The sequence below is a fragment of the Schistocerca cancellata genome, chromosome 8 (genome assembly GCF_023864275.1).
Source record: "Schistocerca cancellata isolate TAMUIC-IGC-003103 chromosome 8, iqSchCanc2.1, whole genome shotgun sequence".
Taxonomy (NCBI): domain Eukaryota; kingdom Metazoa; phylum Arthropoda; class Insecta; order Orthoptera; family Acrididae; genus Schistocerca; species Schistocerca cancellata.
This window is the reverse complement of record NC_064633.1, coordinates 265,325,901-265,346,702: the sequence shown is the minus strand read 5'-3', so window position 1 is coordinate 265,346,702 and position 20,802 is coordinate 265,325,901. Positions and strand designations below refer to the sequence as shown.

The following is a 20,802-nucleotide window of genomic DNA, read 5'->3' as shown; positions in this document are numbered from 1 at the left end:
AAAACAATCCTTACAATATTGTATAAATTCAACGGGATGTAAGGGTCCATCTACCGAAAAGTGCTTCACTGAAATATTAGATACAAGATTGCATGTGTTGACATTGTGATTTTTGCTTTGAAATTCAATGTCAAAACTTTCAATTTTTTCGTTAAGTTCTTTGACAGATTTTTTGTTTTCTAAATCATTGCACTCTACTTTTTTTTCTAGAGTAACCAAACGATTGTCAGTTTCTTGTTGTACATTTTTTACTAAAACTTTTGTGTTCTCATCCATATTTTTAATTTCCCCTTTTATCTCATTAAAATCAATTAAATTTCTTTCCCTATCTGCCAGTAACTCATTTTTTACAGTATTAATTTAATCGCTCAATTTAGCATCAATTCATTTACTTTTGCTTCCACAGATTCAATTTTTTCCTCAACACTGCCAACTCTGTTCGAAAGATCACCCACTTGGGTATTGACTGCTTGGACTTGCAACAAAATGTTATCAATTTTTTCATCCCAGTAAGTCTTATTGTCGTCAACTGATTGTTTAATTTCTTTTGTGTATATTTTTGCCAAAACATTTCTTCTCCAAAAATTTTACTTCCCGGTGAACACAAATACTGTAACACACATTCTGAAAAAACTGGTATTAACACACAAACATTTTCTTCCTCGTAGCACTGTTGAAGATCTCGTGAACGCAATATCTCGGCTACAGTCCCCAGTTGAAAATATGCTCACTACTTTTTATTTACTTAAATTTGGCATATTTCGTGACAGTACCTTTTCCGTAAAATGTTTACAAGGAGATATTTGTCTTGGCTTCAGTTGTTTAGTGGAAGTATGATTCCACAATGCAGTTTCGTTGGCTGCAGAAATGACCTGGTTCAATGTGTTTGCCTCATTTTTGGTGCTTCAAATACCATTTCTTCGAATGTGGTTTCTTCTTAAAGTTTATATAAAAAAAGTGGTAACATAATTCATTTTTTTCTGTTCACTTCCAAATTATTATGACAGCGACCTGCACATCATTCTACCGTCAACACACACCAAGAGTTCACTGCCGACTGACTACAGTCAAAGACGACTCCAGCGTCAAAGACATTTTACACAACACACAAGCTTCCACTTGTAATCAGTCTCTTTGATATTCTTCGTCACATTTACTAATAGTAATCAATATGCTTTCACTCTCAAAAATATAAGTAAATTAACATATAATAAGGCAAATTATATTAAAAAAATTCTGACAAAAAAATGTAAGAAAACATTTACAATTTGGTATCGACAAATCCGGTAGAAAATAACACATCTCCCAGATCCATTACAAAGGGAAGCAGTGGTTGGGAAGGGAGTGAGACAGGGTTGTAACCTCTCCCCGATGTTATTCAATCTGTATATTAAGCAAGCAGTAAAGGAAACGAAAGAAAAATTCGGAGTAGGTCGTAAAATCCATGGAGAAGAAATAAAAACTTTGAGGTTCGCTGATGACATTGTAATTCTGTCAGAGACAGCAAAGGACTTGGAAGAGCAGTTGAACAGAATGGACAGTGTCTTGAAAGGAGGATATAAGAGGAATGTCAACAAAAGCAAAATGAGAATAATGGAATGTAGTAGAATTAAGTAGGGTGATGCGGAGGGAATTAAAGTAGTAAAGGAGTTTTGCTATTTGGGGAGCAAAATAACTGATGATGGTCGAAGTAGAGAGGATATAAAATGTAGACTGGCAATGGCAAGGAATGTGTTTCTGAAGAAGAGAAATTTGTTAACATCGAGTATTGATTTAAGTGTCGGGAAGTCGTTTCTGAAAGTATTTGTATGGAGTGTAGCCATGTATGGAAGTGAAACATGGACAATAAATAGTGTGGACAAGAAGAGAATAGAATCTTTCGAAATGTGGTGCTACAGAAGAATGCTGGGGATTAGATGGGTAGATCACATAACTAATGAGGAGGTATTGAATAGGATTGGGGAGAAGAGAAGTTTGTGGCACAACTTGACTAGAAGAAGGGATCGGTTGGTAGGACATGTTCTGAGGCATCAAGGGATCACCAATTTAGTTTTGGAGGGCAGCGTGGAGGGTAAAAATCATAGAGGGAGACCAAGAGATGAATACACTAAGCAGATTCAGAAGGATGTAGGTTGCAGTAAGTACTGGGAGATGAAGAAGCTTGCACAGGAGAGAGTAGCATGGAGAGCTGCATCAAACCAGTCTCAGGACTGAAGACCACAACAACAACAAACAACATCACAATTTACACAGCCTTTCAGACAGCTTCCTGTAAGGCTGCCTTGAAACTTTCTGTAGTCTCTTCATTGGTTACTGTATTTTCCATGACATCACTTCATTGTAATCAGATGATTGTTTGGTATGGATAATTGTGCATCACGATGGGAGAGGCTATTTGCTACAGGATAAACATATGTTTTGCTGATTAAGTGTTTGTGTGTACATAAATGTTTCTATTAGTGTACTGCTTTCCTGATTAACTCTGGTGGGAAAATTAACAACAGAACACAAGTCTTAATGAAGTACCATTTCCAAATCTTTCCTTTTATCTGAACCTTTCATTCAATTGATAAAATCTTCACAAACTGTCATTTGCTTTCTTTTGTCCCATAAGTGACATAATAATGACTCAAATTTCTATAACAACATATGAAAATTTCCCTTTGGGGATCTTTATACTGTAATAGTTATAAATGACTAATCCAGTAGTTGCAATTTGCAAGAACAGGATTCCAGTTGTTGATTACAGCAGAAACTACTGTTATTAATATAGTGGCACTTGAATTTGCTTCAGAAGTTTCTCTGTGAAGCCTTTACAAGTCCTTCACCTAGTCCTGATCTCTGTCCATGTGATTTCCTTGTCATTTTAGCCCTGAAGAAAGATCTTCTTTGCTGGCAATTTGCATGCTTGTGTACAATCATGGTTATGTTGGCAACCACAAACTTTTTTCCATGAAGCCACTTCCCTTCTTGTCTCACAGTGGGATAAATGCTTTAACAGTTATCACAGCTACATTGGAAATTAAAAAAAGTGAACTGAAACTTTCTTTTCCACCTGTCTCATTTTCATTTGACTGCCCCCATATTATTAGTAAATGTTTGAGCAGTGTGAAAACAAGACTCCCCATAAACGACACAATGGGTTTTTGTCTAAATTTTCATAACCAAATGAAGAGTGGGAAATGGACAAATGGGGTATCAAATTGACCAGTGTGATGCCTAGTTTTCCAAAAACATATTTAATTGCTTGAAAGTAGTCTGAGTAATTAAGAAAAACTTAATTAGTGATTAGAGGGAAAATTGAAATGTTTCCCAAGCAGTTGCTGCTAGCTATATAAATGAAGTATCAAAAATTTTGTCTCTTCAAGGCCTAGCTATTTAGCACACAAAAATTGGCATTGGTGTGATGTTTAACTGTCAAAATGGCTTCCTTCAAATCAGGTACTAAATTCAGGTCATTTCAAGAGTGGAAGGTGCTAGGAAAGCAAATGAGGGATCAAAAAGATCATGCTTTCTGAACAGAAAAAAATTTTGGAGAAAAAAAAAGAATGATGAAATGTTTTGTCTAAAAGTAAGAAATAAAATAGGTGAAAGAAACATTTGACACTTCCCTTGAGTGGTGCTCGAAATCTTGTACAGCAAATGACGTGTCATTTGAGAATTAATTTCAGTTTTAAGTTAGATTAGAATTTTAAAGAGTACTAGAGGATATTTGTCTGATGGAGTATGTACATGGGGGAGTATATACATGGTGCAGTCTGCTGATGTGTGGCCGTGACATATTTCTGTCATCTATATCCGAAAGTGTAAAAGAGTTCCGACAATTTTTTCAGTCTCAGAAATTTTTCAGTAGAGAATCCTTCAAGTATCAGGAAAGGGAATACATACTCTTAAACAGCACATTATCTGCTGTGTATGATTTTGAGCATCATTCAAAGGCACATCTAATGTTTCTCTTATCTGTTTTATTTCTTACTTTTAGACCAATCATTTCACAAAACTACTTCTTTCTTCTTCGTGGATGGATCACTTAGGACCACGCGTAATCAACATTTGTTGGCCTTCCTTTTCGCCCAGTATTCCTTCATAAACAACGAATGGGCTAGCTTTCGTTGCGTAGACCATGTATGTCGGTTAGTTTTTCTCTCTTCTTCCTCAAAACCCCGTGTGTTTGTGATTTTTCTGATTTCATTTCTATCATGTAGATTTGGAGACCCTAATTCTCTCAGGTCTTTTTCCGTCTGTTTGTACCAGTTCGGTCTTGTAGTTTTGTTCTTTAAAAATGTATGGATTTTGTGCGTTAACCTGTTTGAGTCCATTCTTTCTAAGTGCCCCATGAATTGGATTCTTCTCATGCGCATTGTGTCTGTTATTTTGGAGATATTTTTATATATTTCTGCATTGGGTTTTGGATAATGCACCCCATCTTTAGTTCTTGGTCCTAGGATTTTCCTCATTATCTTACATTCTTTCACTTCTAATTCCTCTTTTAGTGTTCTGTGTTGAAGGTTTAGTGTCTCAGATGCGTAGAGAGCTTCGGGTCTAATTACTGTTGTGTAGTGTCGTATTTTGCAGTTCCACGAGAGACTCTTTTTGTTGTAAATGTTTTTTGTTAACTGAAACGCTGTCTCCATTTTCTGGACTCTTGATCTGACAGATTTCTTTTCATTACAATTTTCTGCAATCCATTCACCTAAATATTTAAATTCTTTTACTCGAGAGATGCAGTTATTACCAATTTTGAGATCAGAAGGTGCATCTTTGACGTCAGTCATAAATTTTGTTTTTTCAAATGAAATTTGTAATCCTATTTTAGCTGCCTGTTCTTGTAATAATTCTAGCTGTTTCTGTGCATCGGTAATGTCTTGTGCGATCAGTGCTATGTCATCAGTAAATGCTAAACAGTGTAATTCTATGCCCTTATGTCTTGGTCCCAGTCTGTGTGCTGGTGCACCTGCATTTTTCCATTCTCTAACAACTTTTTCAAGAGCACAATTGAAGAGCACTAGGGACAGTACATCCCCTTGTCGTACTCCTGTGTCTATTTCAAATTCTGTGCTCAATTCTCCCATAAATTTTACTTTGGATTTGGTCTCCGTGAGTGTTTCTTTTATGATGTTTGTTGTCTTTTGATCTAGTCCAAATTCTGCTAATACTTCAAAAAGGGATTCTCGGTCTATACTGTCATATGCTTTTTTAAAGTCGACAAACGTGATGACATAACTTTTGTTTGAAGTACTGTGTAAATATTTCATTGAGTTTTTCAAGTTAAGGATTTGTTCTACGCAAGATCGACCTTTTCTGAACCCACCTTGGTATTCGCCTAGTTTTGAATCCAGCTGAGGTTCTGAGTGGTTTAGTAGGGCTTCAGACAGAATTTTGTATGTTATTGACAATAAAGAGATTCCACGATAGTTGTTGGGGTCTGTTTTACTTCCTTTTTTGTACAGAGGATGTATGATTGCAGCTTCCAATCTGTGGGGATTTTTTCAGTTTTCCAGATTTCATTTATAATTTCTTTGAGTTTTGCAATAAGATTTTCTCCTGCATTTTCCCATAGTTCTGCGATGATTTGGTCTTCTCCTGATGCTTTGTTGTTTTTCAGTGACTGAATTATCTCTTTAATCTCTTGTAAACTTGGTGGCTTTGAGTCTGGGTTTCGTTGTGTACGATGGAACTCAAATTTTTCTGCAGGCTTTTCACAATTCAGTAATTTAGAAAAGTATTTTGCAAGAATTTCACAGTTTTCGGTGTTGGTATGAGCAATTTCCCCATGGTCATTTTTGAACTGGAGTGATGGAGGAGAGTACTTTGTTAATTTTTGTTTGAATACTCTGTAAAAATTTCGGGAATTGTTTTTCTTGAAATCATTTTCTATGTCTTGCAATTTTTTGTCTTCGTGTTGTTTACGGACTGTTCGTATTGCTTTTGTGACTGTTTTCCTGGTATCTTTGAGATCTTCCAGGGTCTTTTGATTTTTGTTGCACAACCAATTTTGCCACGCCTGTTGTCTGAGATTTATCAGTTGGTCACACTCATCTGTCCACCATGGGTGTTTACGTGTTCTTGTTTGCGGTGCTACAGTTTCAGCTGCATTTAAAAGTCCTGCTTGCAGTTGTTGCCAGTTTTGTGGTTTTAAATTTTGCGTTTCTTTTGTAAATTGTTCATTGCCATTTATCTTTTATACATCATATTTACGGTGTGGAGATTTCTTAGTGAATTTTCTTTTTTTCTGGAATGACATCTAGGGAGAATTTTGTTGGGTAATGGTCGGAATCTAGATCTAGTCCATTAAGGACTTTAAGTTTCATGATTTCTACTGTATTTATGCGGGAGATCATTACATGATCCAACTGATATTCACCTAGTAATGGATTAGGTGAGATCCAAGTTTTTGTTTTCGAGGCTCTTTTCTTGAAAAATGTTGATTTGAAAAATAGGTCATGGTTTTTGCAGATTTCAATGAGTCGCATGCCATTCCTGTTGGTCTGTGTATGCCCTGACCATTTACCTACCCAATATCGATATTTCTTTTCTTTACCGATTTGTGCATTGAAATCGCCCATAAGGATTGTCAACCATGAATTCCCTGGTACTACCTCATTTGTTGTACAAGAAAAATTGATCTTACAACCCACAAATGTTATTGGCCCACTCAGTATCTCCTGTTGAGACACTTGGTGTGGTGTCTCATCAAAGCTGATGACAGTCTTGTACACTGGCATTCTCAAACGTCGATATCCTCTTCTCCTCCTGCAACGCATGGCTGTGTGCTCCGTGCGTCAGCTACGAGTCGAATGAGCGTGCAGCTGCCTCTATGCACAGTTATCAAGCGATATGACGTCACGACTTCCGGTCCCAGCCCGCCAGCACGGCGCCAGCGCGCCTTATCAGTCCCGATTGCGCAACCGGAAGTGAGTTTTCCAGCAACACGGGCCTAGTAAAACTAGGGCCTGTGAAACATTTTTATTTTTTAATTTTTTTTACTTACATTACTAGTCATAGTTTCTCCATATTTTCCCTGCAGAAACAGCTGCTAATTTATAGTCTTCTATGTGTATTCTTCTAATATCTGATACATAATGGTAAGGTTATTCAAAACAGTTTCTTTTGTGTCTGATACTTCATTTATCTTGACCTCTTTTAAAGCAGTCTGTATGACAGAATAATTAAACCTAAAAAAGGCTTACCTCTCACACCTGAAATCACAGGAATACCTGCCCAGGTAGCCACACATGTTAACATGACTGCTCCAGTGATGGGAGGTATGCCAGCCCCCAGACAACGATTGGTCAGTGTAGTGGCCAGCCTCCGTTGAGTTCAGGCAGTTTCCCAAATTCCACTAGGTGAATACCAGGTTTGTTCCCATGTTCTGCCTCAGATGCATGCTACTCAAACATTTAGAACACTTTCACACACAGAATTTACTTTATGTGCAGGCAGATTAGTTACACTGCTTCTGTCCTGAAAGATGAATAGGAGACTGATAAAATAGCTGTTTGGTCTCCTTAAACACTTACTCAGCATCACAGGAATTCTACCATTGGTGACAGCCCCCTCCTCCTCCCTGTATTTTCAGCTATAAATTCAGCTTATCTATCTTTTCCTTTCCTGTTAAGGTGTACACCATGCTTGGATATCACCCTCTCCCAATAGCAGCAACTGATATGGCACTAATGTGAGCCCTACCCGAAGTCAGCAGCAACCCGGTTAGTTGCTTTGTTAACTCAACTAAGGCTTTTCTCAACCGTGGGTGGCCATGCTGCCACAGAACCCCAGCAAAGCCCCCCCCCCCCCCCCCCACATGTGTAATGTTGCTGCACTTATCTTCTCCAGATCACTCTTTATGCTATATTCTCTATTCTTTTCCAGGGTGTTGCATGCTCCTCCAACACTCTTCAGCCAGATCCCTAATCAGTCCTTCAATATCCTTTATTACGTCGTGGCTAAGGCTAGCAGTGACCTGGTGCCCTGGTCCTTGTCTTTTCTGCGCAACTAATTTCTGGCCAGTGTCTTAAATTCTTATTGATGGTTTACTGTGGCCTACTTTCTTTTACGTCTAAATGAGGCTCTTTCCCTTCAAAAGGCTATTTCTATTCAGTAGCTCAACAGCAAGAGAACTATCCAAAATACTTCCTTCTTTCTCCCTTTCCTGTTAACTTTTTCTTACATCCCATTTTCTTTGCCAGTAGGGTCAAATCTTCACTTCTTGTTCTGGGAGCTACCTTTTTGTATGTAATGGACATACCCATGGAAGAGACTCACTGGGAATACCTTTCTCTGTCGCACTGCAATCACTCTATGAAACTGATTTACAGTTGTCACACCAGTACCAAGTTACTAACTAACTAAGGCATCAGGCACATTTATCATCCATGGTTATACTATTATAAATAATTACACTGCTGTATCTGTTTTACATATCAATGTCCTATATCAATTGTCTTTATACTTGCGTATTAATGGTATATGTGTAAACAAATTATCCCTACTGGTCCTGACAAAACTGAATAATGGTACATAAGCTTTAAAAATCAAACCTCTGCTAATTTCCATTTATGAACACTGATTAAGTGGTTATTTAGCCTTCAGATGCAATGGAGATACAAATAATTAAATCCTCACATAATTTACCCCATGTTTATTAAACAAATTCAAACCTGAACATATGATATCCCTTCTTATATACTTTTCCTTTTTTATGAGTAATTTACTACCAACATGACATTTTAGTATTATGAACTGGAGCAGAGAGTAATACACACATTTATTATGCAACATAAGTGAAATTAATTGTTAAAACTGGAGTAACAGAATAGCAACAGCAGTGCAAAATTATAGTGTCTCTTACACAACAAACAATGCAATTGGGGAAGCTACACTTACGAACATTTTTATTCTACTAGTTTTGTGTCTTTCCATTTACTTATTTGTGACCTAATTCCTGGGCTTCCACATAAGTTTTTAGAGAATGTTGTCTACTCCCGGGGTCTTATTTCGACTTAACATCTTTCAGTGCTCTGTCGAATTCTTCACGCAGTACCATATCTCCCATTTCAACTTCATCTATGTCCTCTTCCATTTCCATAATATTGCCCTCAAGTGTATCACCCTTGTATAGACCCTCTATATACTCCTTCCACCTTTCTGCTTTCCCTTCTTTGCTTAGAACTGGTTTTCCATATGAGCTTTTGATATTCTTACAAGTGGTTCTCTTTTCTCCAAAGGACTCTTTAATTTTCCTGTAGGCAGCATCTATGTTATCCCTAATGATATGTGCTTCTACATCCTTACATTTGTCCTGTGGCCATCCCTGCTTAGCTATGTTGCACTTCCTGTTCATCTAATTTTTAGGACATCTGTATTCCTTTTCACCTGCTTCATTACTGCATTTTTATATTTTCTTCTTTCATCAGTTAAATTCAGTATCTCTTTGGTTACCCAAGGATTTGTACTAGCCTTCGTCTTTTTAACCGCTTGATTCTCTGCTGCCTTCACTATTTCATCTCTTAGAGCTACCCATTCACCTTCTACTGTATTTCTTTCCCCTGTACTTGTTAACTGTTCCCTAATGCTCTCTCTGAAACTCTCTACAACGTCTGGTTCTTTCAGTTTATTCAGGTCCCATCTTCTTAAATTCCTACATTTTTGCAGTTTCTTCAGTTTTAGTCTACAGCTCATAACAAATAAATTGTGATCAGAGTCCACATCTGCCCCTGGAAATGTCTTACAATTTAAAACCTGGTTCCAAAGTCTCTTTCTTACCATTATATAATCTATCCGAAAGAAAAGTATACAAAGATGAAAACAGTATTAGTGATGACTGAAACCTCTGTTAACTGTGAGCTGAGTAAAAACAAATAACATAAGTAATGGAGCTAAGTAGAATTCTGTTGGAATAGTATTACATGAAAACCACTTCATCCTACGTTGAGTAATAGTTCTCATGTGAATCTATAAAGTGAAATGGAGAGATGACAACCTGCAAAAATCACGACTTGAATACTCATGAAAGGAAGAGCTCATTTTAATGCTACATATTCGTTTTTTCTACAGTTTCAGCTTTGCAGTGATTACACTTCATTTGCAGCTTACACTTGAGATACATTGGATCAGAAAGACAATTTTGAACTGTGAATTTTATATGTATTAATTTTAGTAGACATGATTGTACTATAATATATACAAATCAGATTTTTAAACCATTGATGGGGCTTGTAGGGTCATTCTTTTCATTCGTCTCATGATGGATGTAAAAGTAAAATTACTCTTACAACTTGAACTGTTGATGTACATTGACCACAGAACATTAGGAACAGGTTGAGAGTGTATGCTCAAGTTTCATAGAATTTCTGTAAAATCCGGACTTGGTTGCAAGTGCTTCCTATATAAGCCTTTGAGATCAAAACACTTCAAAAGATTTACAATATACACAATTTTTATTTACAACATGCTTTTTTTCTAGATATTCTGTTTAAGTTCATGATCTGACAGCAACAACAAAGAGTAATTATTAATAGTGCTGGAAACACATTACCGTAACTCCAGCACTTGCATTATCTACTGTTTAGTGTACATTCATGGAAAGGCTGTAATTGTTTTTCATTCTATGTAATGCCTGCAATGAATAATACTGTGGAAACGTTTTACATGTACTATATTTATATCTCACTACAAGAATTTCTTAAATAATCACCATGACTCCTCAGGAAGCACATACGGAGGGTTGCTGAAAAGTAATGCCTGTGGATTTGTAATGTGAAAACTCTTTAAGCTTTTTAATTAAAACAAACATTATTAACATTCTACATCTTTATTCTTCATATCTATGTATTTATTTCTCAACACAGCCACCCTGGCAACAAACACATTTCTCCCAACGAGAGACATGTTTGTTGGTACTGCCATTGTAGAATGTGTGATTTTTTGACAGAGCCACAACCTCACCTGCGCTTGCACCACTTCGTCACTCTCAGTGATATCCTCAAAGATGTTCTTTAAGTTTTGAAAATAGATGAAAATTGTATGGAGGCAAGTTGGGATTGTATGGATGATAATTGATGACAGTGAGCCCGAGGTGTTTGATTGTACATGTCACAGTGTTCATCTGTGGCCTGGCATTGTCATGCTGAAGGAGAGGGTGCTCCATATGTGGATGAACTCTTCAGATTCGAAACTTGATTATAGCACTTTGTTTCTCATACACTTATACAGTTACATTACACACCACCATATTACATTCTACGATTTGGGGCCCTCTAAACAGTAGAAGGGTACAAATATGTAGACATGAAGAATAAAGTTGTCTAATGTTAATAAAGTTGGTTTTATTTAAGGAGCTTAAAGAGTTTCCAGTTAAAAAAAATTCGAAGACATTACTTTTCAGCATGCCCTTGTCTTACATTATTCCATGTAAGGAAGAGTATGTCATTACAGGCCTATGCACGTCAGTGCCCAGAACTAGTATGTTCCTAGAAACCACAAGCCAAAATGCGATTTTTCAGGGGTCAATCTGGGATTCCATTGATCAAGAGATAAAAGGTCAAATATTTTAGATAGCCCTCGGCCTAGCAATCATTTTCCCCCTGCAGGACTGGGGGTTAGAATAGGCCCAAGTCATTCCTGCCTCCCATAAGAGGCGACTAAAAGGAGTCTAATATGTTTCAGCCTTTGTGTGATGGTCCTCTGTAGGGTTTGACCTCCATTCTTCTCATTTCTCCCGAAGAGTGAGCCAATTAGGGAATGGCGCCTTCCACGGTCATCGTGTCCATCGTGCATGGAGATCTTTGGCCCACTTTATTGTCGTGGATTTGCAGTTCCACTCATTGTCTATCTGTTGGACGAGGACATCTTCCTGGGTGCATTTTACTCCATCTACTGTGCAGTGTCGTTTTCTGTGCCGACAATAATCATGGACTTCTTTGCACCTCATATCCTGCACGGTAGCCAGACCATTTTGGTGGGGCCGCCATGTACCCTGTTGGTTGTAGCCCCCCTGACCACACAGGGATCGCTCTGCTGATGCCTGCTCTGTTAACTCCCCACATATGCCAAGGAGCAGATTACCATCACCCTGGGGCATCAGGACTATGCCAATGGCCATCCTGCCAAGTGGCCTTTGCTGCGGCTGGGTGGCACCCGTGGGGTGGTCCCCTGGTCGGAGTGGGTGGCAGCAGGGCAGCTGAAGTACTATGAAGTGTAGTGCATCTACTCTTGCTGATGGTCAACCACCAGGTGTCTGTAACCATTCAAGGGCTCAATTTGATGCACGGAAGTATGACCCCAAATAGTTCCCCTCCCTGGCCACACCAAGGGAGGAACGTCAGGCTAAGGATGGCAGCAAATCTTATTTGCCCTGGTACCTAGTATGTACGAGAGCTTATGAGGAATTCTTCATGTCAGTGAAGCCTCAGTTTTTTGTAGAGCACCCGGCGGGGTCAGGGATTTTCACCTGCCTCGAGATGACTGGGTGTTTGTGTTGTCCTCATCATTTCATCATCATCCAGGAAAGTGGCGAAATTGGACTGAGCAAAGGTTGGGAAATTGTACGGGCGCTGATAACCACGCAGTTGAGCGCCCCACAAACCAAACATCATCATCATCGTCATTTTGTAGAGCATTTAGAGAACAAGTTTGGGGAGGTGGGTGGATTGTCCAAAATGCGGTCAGGATCAGTCTTGATAAAAACAGCATCCTCTGCTCAGTCATGGGCATTACTCGCTTGTGACAAGCTGGGGGATGTTTCTGTTACCATCATGCCCTCATAAGAGCTTAAATATGGTCCAGGGTATTACATTCCATAGTGACCTTCTTTTGCAGTCTGACGATGAGCTGCGCGCCAATTTAGAGCGGCAAGGTGTTCATTTCGTCTGGCGCATCCATCGGGGTCTGAGGTGTAATCAGGTTGCCACTGGTGCCTTCATCTTGGCCTTCAAGGGTGACACATTACCCAAGAAGGTCAAGGTGATGGTCTGCCGCTGTGATGTCAAGCCATATATCAGTCCCCCATTGCGGAGCTTCAAGTGCTGGAAGTTTGGACATAAGTCTTCCCACTGCTCTTCCAGCATCACCTGTTGAGATTGTGGATGTCCTTCGCTTCCCAATGCTCCATGAGCCCCACCTCCCATCTGTGTCAACTGCGGAGAGCATCATTCACCTTGCTTGCCATACTGCAGGATTTTATAGAAAGAGAGGAAAATCATGGAATACAAGATCCTGGACTGACTGACCTACACTGAGGCTAAGAGGAAATTTGAAAGGCTCCATCTGATGCGCATGACATCATCCTATGCTGCCGCTACAGCTGCAGTCCAGCTCCATCTGTTCCGCCATTGACAGTTGGCCTTCAGGGCCGCAAGACTAAAACTGCCCCCTTGATGGTGGGGGGCACTTCCATCCCTGTTGCTCCTGCACCATGTGCTTCGGGAGCAACACCTCCCCCAACCATCGGGGACATCCATCTCCGCTTCTCAGCCTGAGAAGCATACATCTTCTTCAGCTCCCTCGCTAGGAAGGGGTCCCTTGGGTCACTCCCTTCCCAGGTTCCTACCAGTGGCAAAGTGGACACTCTCGGTGGCTGAAGCACCCACAGGTAGCTGGTCGTAGGACTTCATGGTCCTCCTCAGTCCCCGAGACTGAATCAGTGAAGCCCTCCCAGCCAGAAAAACCTAAGGAGCAGCGAGAGAAACCAAAAAAGAAAAAGACCCCCAAGAACCAAGACATTGCGGTGGCACCCGCACCCCTGCTACCTACAAGCTCTGCATCTGAGGATGAAGTGGAGATTTTGGCATCCGCTGAGGACCTAGATCTTTCTGGGCCCTCAGACAAAATGGATGTTGATCACAAAGGTCCTCAGTCTGTGGCAGCAGGTGACCCTGAGGCGTAAACTGCTTCATTGACTGTTCCATGCCTTGCCAGCCTCACGATCATGTCATCCTCCCGTGGAACTGTGGTGGTTTTTTCCAATGCCTGGCTGAGTGGTGGTTTTTTCCACTACCTGGCTGAGCTATGGCAACTGTTAAGCTTTACACCTTCTTTCTGCACTGCTCTCTAGGAAACCTGGTTCCCGGCAATGTGGACCCCTGCCCTTCACGGCTACAGGGGATATTACAAGAACTGTAGAGAACATAATAGAGTGTCAGCTGGAGTTTGCATTTATGTCCTGAACTCAGTATGTAGTGATCCTGTGCCCCTTCAAACTCCTCTTGAAGCTGTGGCTGTCAGGATATTGACGACGCAGGAAATAACTGTCTGCAATGTATATCTCCCTCCACATGGCGCGGTACCCCTGAACATATTGGCTGCACTGATTGATCAACTCCCTAAATCTTTCCTACTTTCGGGTCGTTTTAACTCCCATTACCCTTTTTGGGGTAGCACGATGCTTACTGGCTGTGGCAGAGATGTCGAAAATTTACCGTCCCAAACATTTCAGTGTGGCTCATGGTAGTTATTTGTCCATTGATTTATCACTTTGCATCCCAGGCCATCTCTCATCTGTCCACGGGAGAGCCCACGATGACTTGTGTGGTAGTGACCACTTCCCCATCTTCCTGTTTCTGCCCCAGTGTGATGCCCACAGACGCCTACCCAGATGGGCTTTAAACAAGGCAGATTGGGAAGCTTTCAACTCTGCTGTCACCATTGACTCTCCCCCACACAGTAACATCAACGTGATGGTTGAGTGTGTCACCAGGACGATCATTTCTGCAGCAGAAATTGCGATCCCTGGTTCCTTAGGGTGCCCCCGGGTGAAAGACAGTACCTTGGTGATCGCCAGAAGTTGATGAGGTCATTAAAGAGTATAGGCAGGCTCTACAGTGTCATTAGTGGCACCCTTCCCTGGAGCACATGGCCCGGTTAAGAATTGGATACTGCCGGTTCAGCCATCGCCATCTGCTGACGGCTGCACCGGCGCCGTTCTGCCCATGTGGGCACTTGCTGACGGTTCGACACATTTTAATGTCCTGTCCAGATTTTAACACACTGCGTCTAGATCTTCACCTGCCAAGTACTTTCGATGCCATTTTAGCGGATGACCCACGAGCAGTTGCTCGTGTTCTTCGTTTTATCAATTTGACCAACCTCTCTAAGGATGTTTGATGATGCTGTTTTTTAATCCTATGCCTGTCAGTCTGTCTTTTATCGTGTTTTCCCTTTTAGTTGTTGTTTTAAACTTGTGCCTCGCAGTGCATTCTTAATGTTGTCAGGGCGCTAATGACCATTGAAGTTGTGCACCCTAAAACCACAAAAAAAAAAAAAAAAAAAAAAAAAAAAAAAAAAAAATTCCCTGGAGCACCTAATGGCTTTTTAAACGGCTCTGTGCCCACTTTTGCCAGCTTATAAAAAGATGGAAACAGGAGTGCTGGGAGAGTTACATCTCAACCAATGCAATTGCCAAGTACTTCGCTGAGCACTATGCTCGCACCTCTGCGTCAGAGATTACCCCCCAGCCTTTCTCATCCTCAAACGGCAGATGGATGGGAAGGTCTTCTCGTCCACTACATGCCACAGTGAACCCTATAATGCCCCATTTACAGAGTGGGAGCTCTTCAGCATCCTTGCTCATTGCCCCGACACAGCTCCTGGGCCAGATCAGATCCACAGTCAGATGTTTAAACATCTCTCGTCTGACTACAAGCGACATCTTCTCATCATCTTCAACCAGATTTGGTGCGATGCCACCTTTCCATCGCAATGGCGGGAGAGCAAAATCATTCCAGTGCTCAAACCCGGCAAAAACTCGCTTGGAGTGGATAGCTATCAGCCAATCAGCCTCCACAACATTCTTTGTAAGCTGTTAGAATGTATGGTAAGTCGGCGGTTGTGTTGGCTCCTGGAGTCATGTGGCCTACTGGCTCCATGCCAGGACAATTTCCACCAGGGTCGCTCTGCCACTCATAATCTTGTGTCCATCGAGTCTGCCATCTGAACAGACTTTTCCAAGTGCCAACACCTGGTTTCTGTCTTTTTTTGATCTACGGAAAGCGTATGGCACAACCTGGCAGCATCATATCCTTGCCACTTCGTATGAGTGGGGTCTCTGGGGACCACTCCTGATTTTTATCCAAAACTTCCTGTCACTCCGTACTTTCCGTGTCCGAGTGGGTGCTTCCCATAGTTCCCTCCACATCCAGGAGAATGGAGTTCTGCAAGGCTCTGTATTGAGAGTCTCTCTATTTTTAGTGGCTGTTAACTGTCTAGCAGCAGCTGTTGGGCCATCGGTCTGACCTTCTCTGTATGCAGACAACTTCTGCATTTCGTACTGCTGCTCTAGTACAGGTTTTGCTGAGCGGCACTTACAGGGAACCATCCACGAGGTGCAGTCATGGGCTCTAGCCCACGGCTTCCAGTTTTCAGCTGCGAAGTCATGTGTCATGCACTTCTGTCGGTGTCGTACCATTCATCCGGAACCAGCACTTTACCTTAATGACACTCCACTCACTGTAGTGGAGACATATCGATTCTTAGGACTGGTTTTCGACGCTCGATTGACTGGCCTTCCTCATCTTCATCAACTTAAGTGGAAGTGCTGGCAGCACCTCAATGCCCTCCACTGCCTGAGCAACACCAACTGGGGTGCAGATTGCTCCACACTGCTGCAGCTCTACAGAGCCCTTGTTCAATCCCGCCTTGACTATGGGAGTGTGATTTATGGTTCAGTGGCGCCCTCAGCGTTGCATTTACTCAACTCAGTGCACCACTGTGGAGTTCAACTAGCGACAGGAGCTTTTAGGACGAGTCTGGTGACCAGCGTACTGGTGGAGGCTGGAGTCCCTCATTACCGTCTCCTTTTCCCAACCACCGTGCTTCATCTCCCACATCGGTGGCCTGAGTCAGGGCTTACGATTGTGGTTCACATCCAATCTCTTCTGTCTGAAGTGGAGTCCTTGCCTTTACCACGTATACTTGAGGTCCATTCACATACACCTACATGGTGTATGCCTATGCTGAAGCTTCGCCTGGACCTTTCGTATGGCCCTAAGGACTCAGTTAACACCGCGGCTCTCTGCTGTCACTTCCTCTCGATTCTTGACATGTACCGGGGCCATGAAGTGGTTTACACTGGCAGCTTGATAGCTGATGGTCACGTTGGCTTCATGTATCTTCATGGAGGACATATTGAACAGCACTCCTTGCTAGTTGCCTTTAGTGTTTTCACTGCAGACCTGGCGGCCATTTCTTGTACTCTTGAGCGCGTCCGCTCATGCCCTGGCGAGTCTTTTCTTGTCTGTACTGACTCCATGAGCAGCCTACAAGCTATCGACCAGTGCTACACCTGCCATTCTTAGGTAGCGACCATCCAGGAGTCCATCTTTGCCTTGGAATGGTCCAGTTGTTCTGTGGTGTTTGTGTGGACCCCAGGCCACATCGGAATCCCAGGAAAAGAACTTGCCAACAGGCTGGTCAAACAGGCTACACAGAAGCAGCTTCTGGAGATCAGCATCCCTGTAACTAACCTGTGATCATTATTACACTGCAAGGTTTTTCAGGTTTGGGAGGTGGAATGGCATAATCTCAGTACGAACAACAGACCGTGTGCCATTCAGGCTATGAATGTGTGGAAGTCCTCCATGCGGGCCTCTCGCAGTGACTGTGGTTCTCTGCCGGCTCCGCATTGGCCACGTTTGGAAGACCCACAGCTACCTCCTGCACCGTGAAGACCCACCTCAGTGTTGGTGCAGCACCCGGTTGACAGTGGCCCTTATTGTGGTGCACTATCCTACTTTGACTGCTCTGTGATGAAATCTTTGGGTACCGGACTTGTTGCCACTAATTTTATCTGCCAACACCTGATTGGCTGATTTAGTTGTACATTGTATTCGTAAGGGTAAGTTTTATCATTTGATCTAAGTTTTAGTTCATGTCTTTTGTCCCTCTGTGTCCTCCACCCTAGTGCTTTTAGGGTGGAGGTTTTTTTAATTGTGTTGCAGAGTGGTTGGCTTCTCCTTTTTATTCTCATGATCAGCCAGACATGGTAATCTACTTTCTTGTTTTAATCTCTTCTACCTGTTTCTTGCTTCTATTTGTGGTTTTCTTGTCCTCTTTTGTTCCTTGTAGTGTTTGTTGCCTTTCTGTCATTCTTGTCATTTTTCTTTCCTTTGGGTATTGTGCTCTACATCTCATTTGTTTTATCCTTTCCCTTGTATGATTGTTATAACAAGAATAAGGGACCAGTGACCAAGCAATTTGGTCCCTTTCTCCCTCTTTTAAATCAACCAACCAACCAGCAATCATTTATATATCTGTGAGAAGAACAGGCATACTGTAGCTATCCTACAGTATCTGGTGTTTCCATTGTTTGTTATATTAAATTAGTTGTCTGAGCACCATGTATGTCACTTTATGGGTTTTCAAACATTAATAAGACTCACCCTGTGTACAATTTCTACTTTGAAATGACTTTAACTATTCATTATTACACTGTTTGTGACACTAAAGGTACTGGGGTAGATGTGGCTTGACTGAGAGAGGAATTTTCTCATTGTTCATATCTCCTGTTTGTGAACTCAGCCATAAACAGTACTTTTCAACCTTAAGGAATCTGGTATAAATGCTTTTTCCAGACTACCAAGGTGTTTAGATAACACGGAAATAAAGAATTGCAATACAGCCAAGAAGTACTGGCTTAATGCACTGTCCACTACATGCTTTGTCTTAGTAATTGAAACAGTTTTGAAAAGTGATAGGCTGGAAGTGAACTGCAGGAAGCTAGAATCAGTAAAACCAAAAAACTTGTTGAGGTGGGTTCTGTTTGACAAGATGAAGTTATGTAATATATTCCATGTAGAACATTGCTCCTTTCTAGATGCCTAGTTTTCTTATTCATTGTGTAGGGAAGCAGCCTACTCACTCCTTATAAAATTCACATCAGTCTTTCCATTGTGTGCCAGCCAGTCCGCTGTAACTAGCCCTGACGTCATAAATGTTGCGCAAAAACTTTAACCATTTTTCGAAATTTGGATGTTTTTCTGTAAAAATCATTGGCGCAACAGAAAAGAGCTAGAAACTTAAAAATTTATATTTAGATTCCTTTTGCATAATAATTTAGTAGAAACAGTATTCTGGATCTCACAAATTAAAATTTTAGTTGAAATTCATGATTTTCTGGTTTTTATCTTAAAAATTAAGGAAGCAAGATAGATTAAGTAGGCGAATAAATAAAGCTAGGATGTTTAAATTTAAGTAGAAGGGAGATCTGCTATAATCATAAAAATGTGAGAAGTTTCAATAGAATAACTATAAAACTATAGCTGTAGTGTATCTCCAAAGAGCAAGTTCAGAGCTCGTCTACTGCGTGTAGTGTAATTAAATTAATTCTCTCGCCCAAAATATTTGACTTAGCCATGTCAGACTTTTATTATGATTACTTACTTGTGTGCTGATTGCACAATTAAATTGAAAGCTTCATCGGCCATCAGCAAAGGAAGCAATGATTTATTCGATAACTTAAAGTGGTGCATTACTAGCCCAGCGGCTAGTCGGGAGAGCAGATTTGATCAGGCGTTCCCTTAGCCATCCGCACCGCGGCTTTATATGTAAGAATGCTGCGCGAGAAAAAGGAAGGCCCCAGTTCTCTCCAGACACTGATTAGCGCACCACCTGTGCCGGGAGTCGCGTCGCGTCGGTATCATTGGTATAAACAGCGTCGGATGCCGTAATAAGTTACTCGGGGTACGCGTAACCATGAAATCGTTTTCGAGTGAAGTGTTAATTCTGGGACGACTTTAATGATCTATCTTCAGTTTGCGTATGTCGTAATTTAGCGTGGCGTTTGATGAACATTATCATCAAATTATGGCGAGCATTAACTTAAACATTTATTTTGAACAGTTATAGTTGCATCAGCGCATTAGACTCTGAACTGCTCTGGTAGTTGGATTGTGTGGATTCTTTTTGGTCTGTGACTTTCAGAATATAGTGAACATTTTAGAGAGAATGGTTTTTGATTATGAATCCCAGACAATCTCCTAATTCCTCAGAGCTATAATCTGTAGCTATACATGTATTTCTCAGATGAAGTGGGCACTAGGAATTCTAATTACAGGCTTCACGTTTTGCTAATTACTTTCTGGTTGCCAATATTGTAGTTAAGGGAGCCAGTGTTGAGAACGGCAAACAACAGCATTAAATAAGTAAGAGGAACATTAACAATTATTCCACCCGCTGCCCCACAATTGATACAAATTTTATAACAAAAACAATTATTGACAAAATTATTTAATTGGATAGATAAAAAAATCTACTCACCAAGCGGCGATAGAACACACACATAAAAGATAGTTGTAATTGGCAAGCTTGAATGAGAAGGAAAGACTCCTTCTCATCGTACATTAAGTCCCCTCTGACCTGTGGTTCTGGGTGACATTCCTAGACCTCTCCAGTCCTTTTCCTTCACCCCTTTTCCTTCCCCTTCAACCCTTCTGCCTGAACAAATAGCCACTGGCTGTGAAAGCTTGCCAATTACAGCCATCTTTTATGTGTGTGTTCTGCCACTGCTTGCTGAGTAGATTTCTTATCTACCCAATTAAATAATTTGGTACAGATTTTGTATGACAATAAGAGGTTGTGTGTAAGTTCTCACAAAATATTTTAATGTATCCGTGAAAATAATCTATGTCTGTAAACATAATAGGGGCAGATAAAAAGGTCTACTCATCAAGTGGTGGCAGTAGAAATCAAGATGTTACAGAAAAGTCACCCAGAACTCCGGATCTGGGAAGACTATTAGGTGCCTAACAGGCGCCCTTCTCATCCTGTCAAGTACATCTCCCCTGACTGAGGGCTCTGGATGACTTTTTC

At 41.0% G+C, this 20,802-nt stretch overlaps 1 protein-coding gene across 1 annotated transcript in view; it reads left to right on the top strand.

Moving 5' to 3' along the window:
* Positions 1–20,802, top strand: part of LOC126094567 (protein arginine N-methyltransferase 1) — a 103,278-nt gene that overhangs the window by 61,303 nt on the left and 21,173 nt on the right. The window lies entirely within an intron of this gene.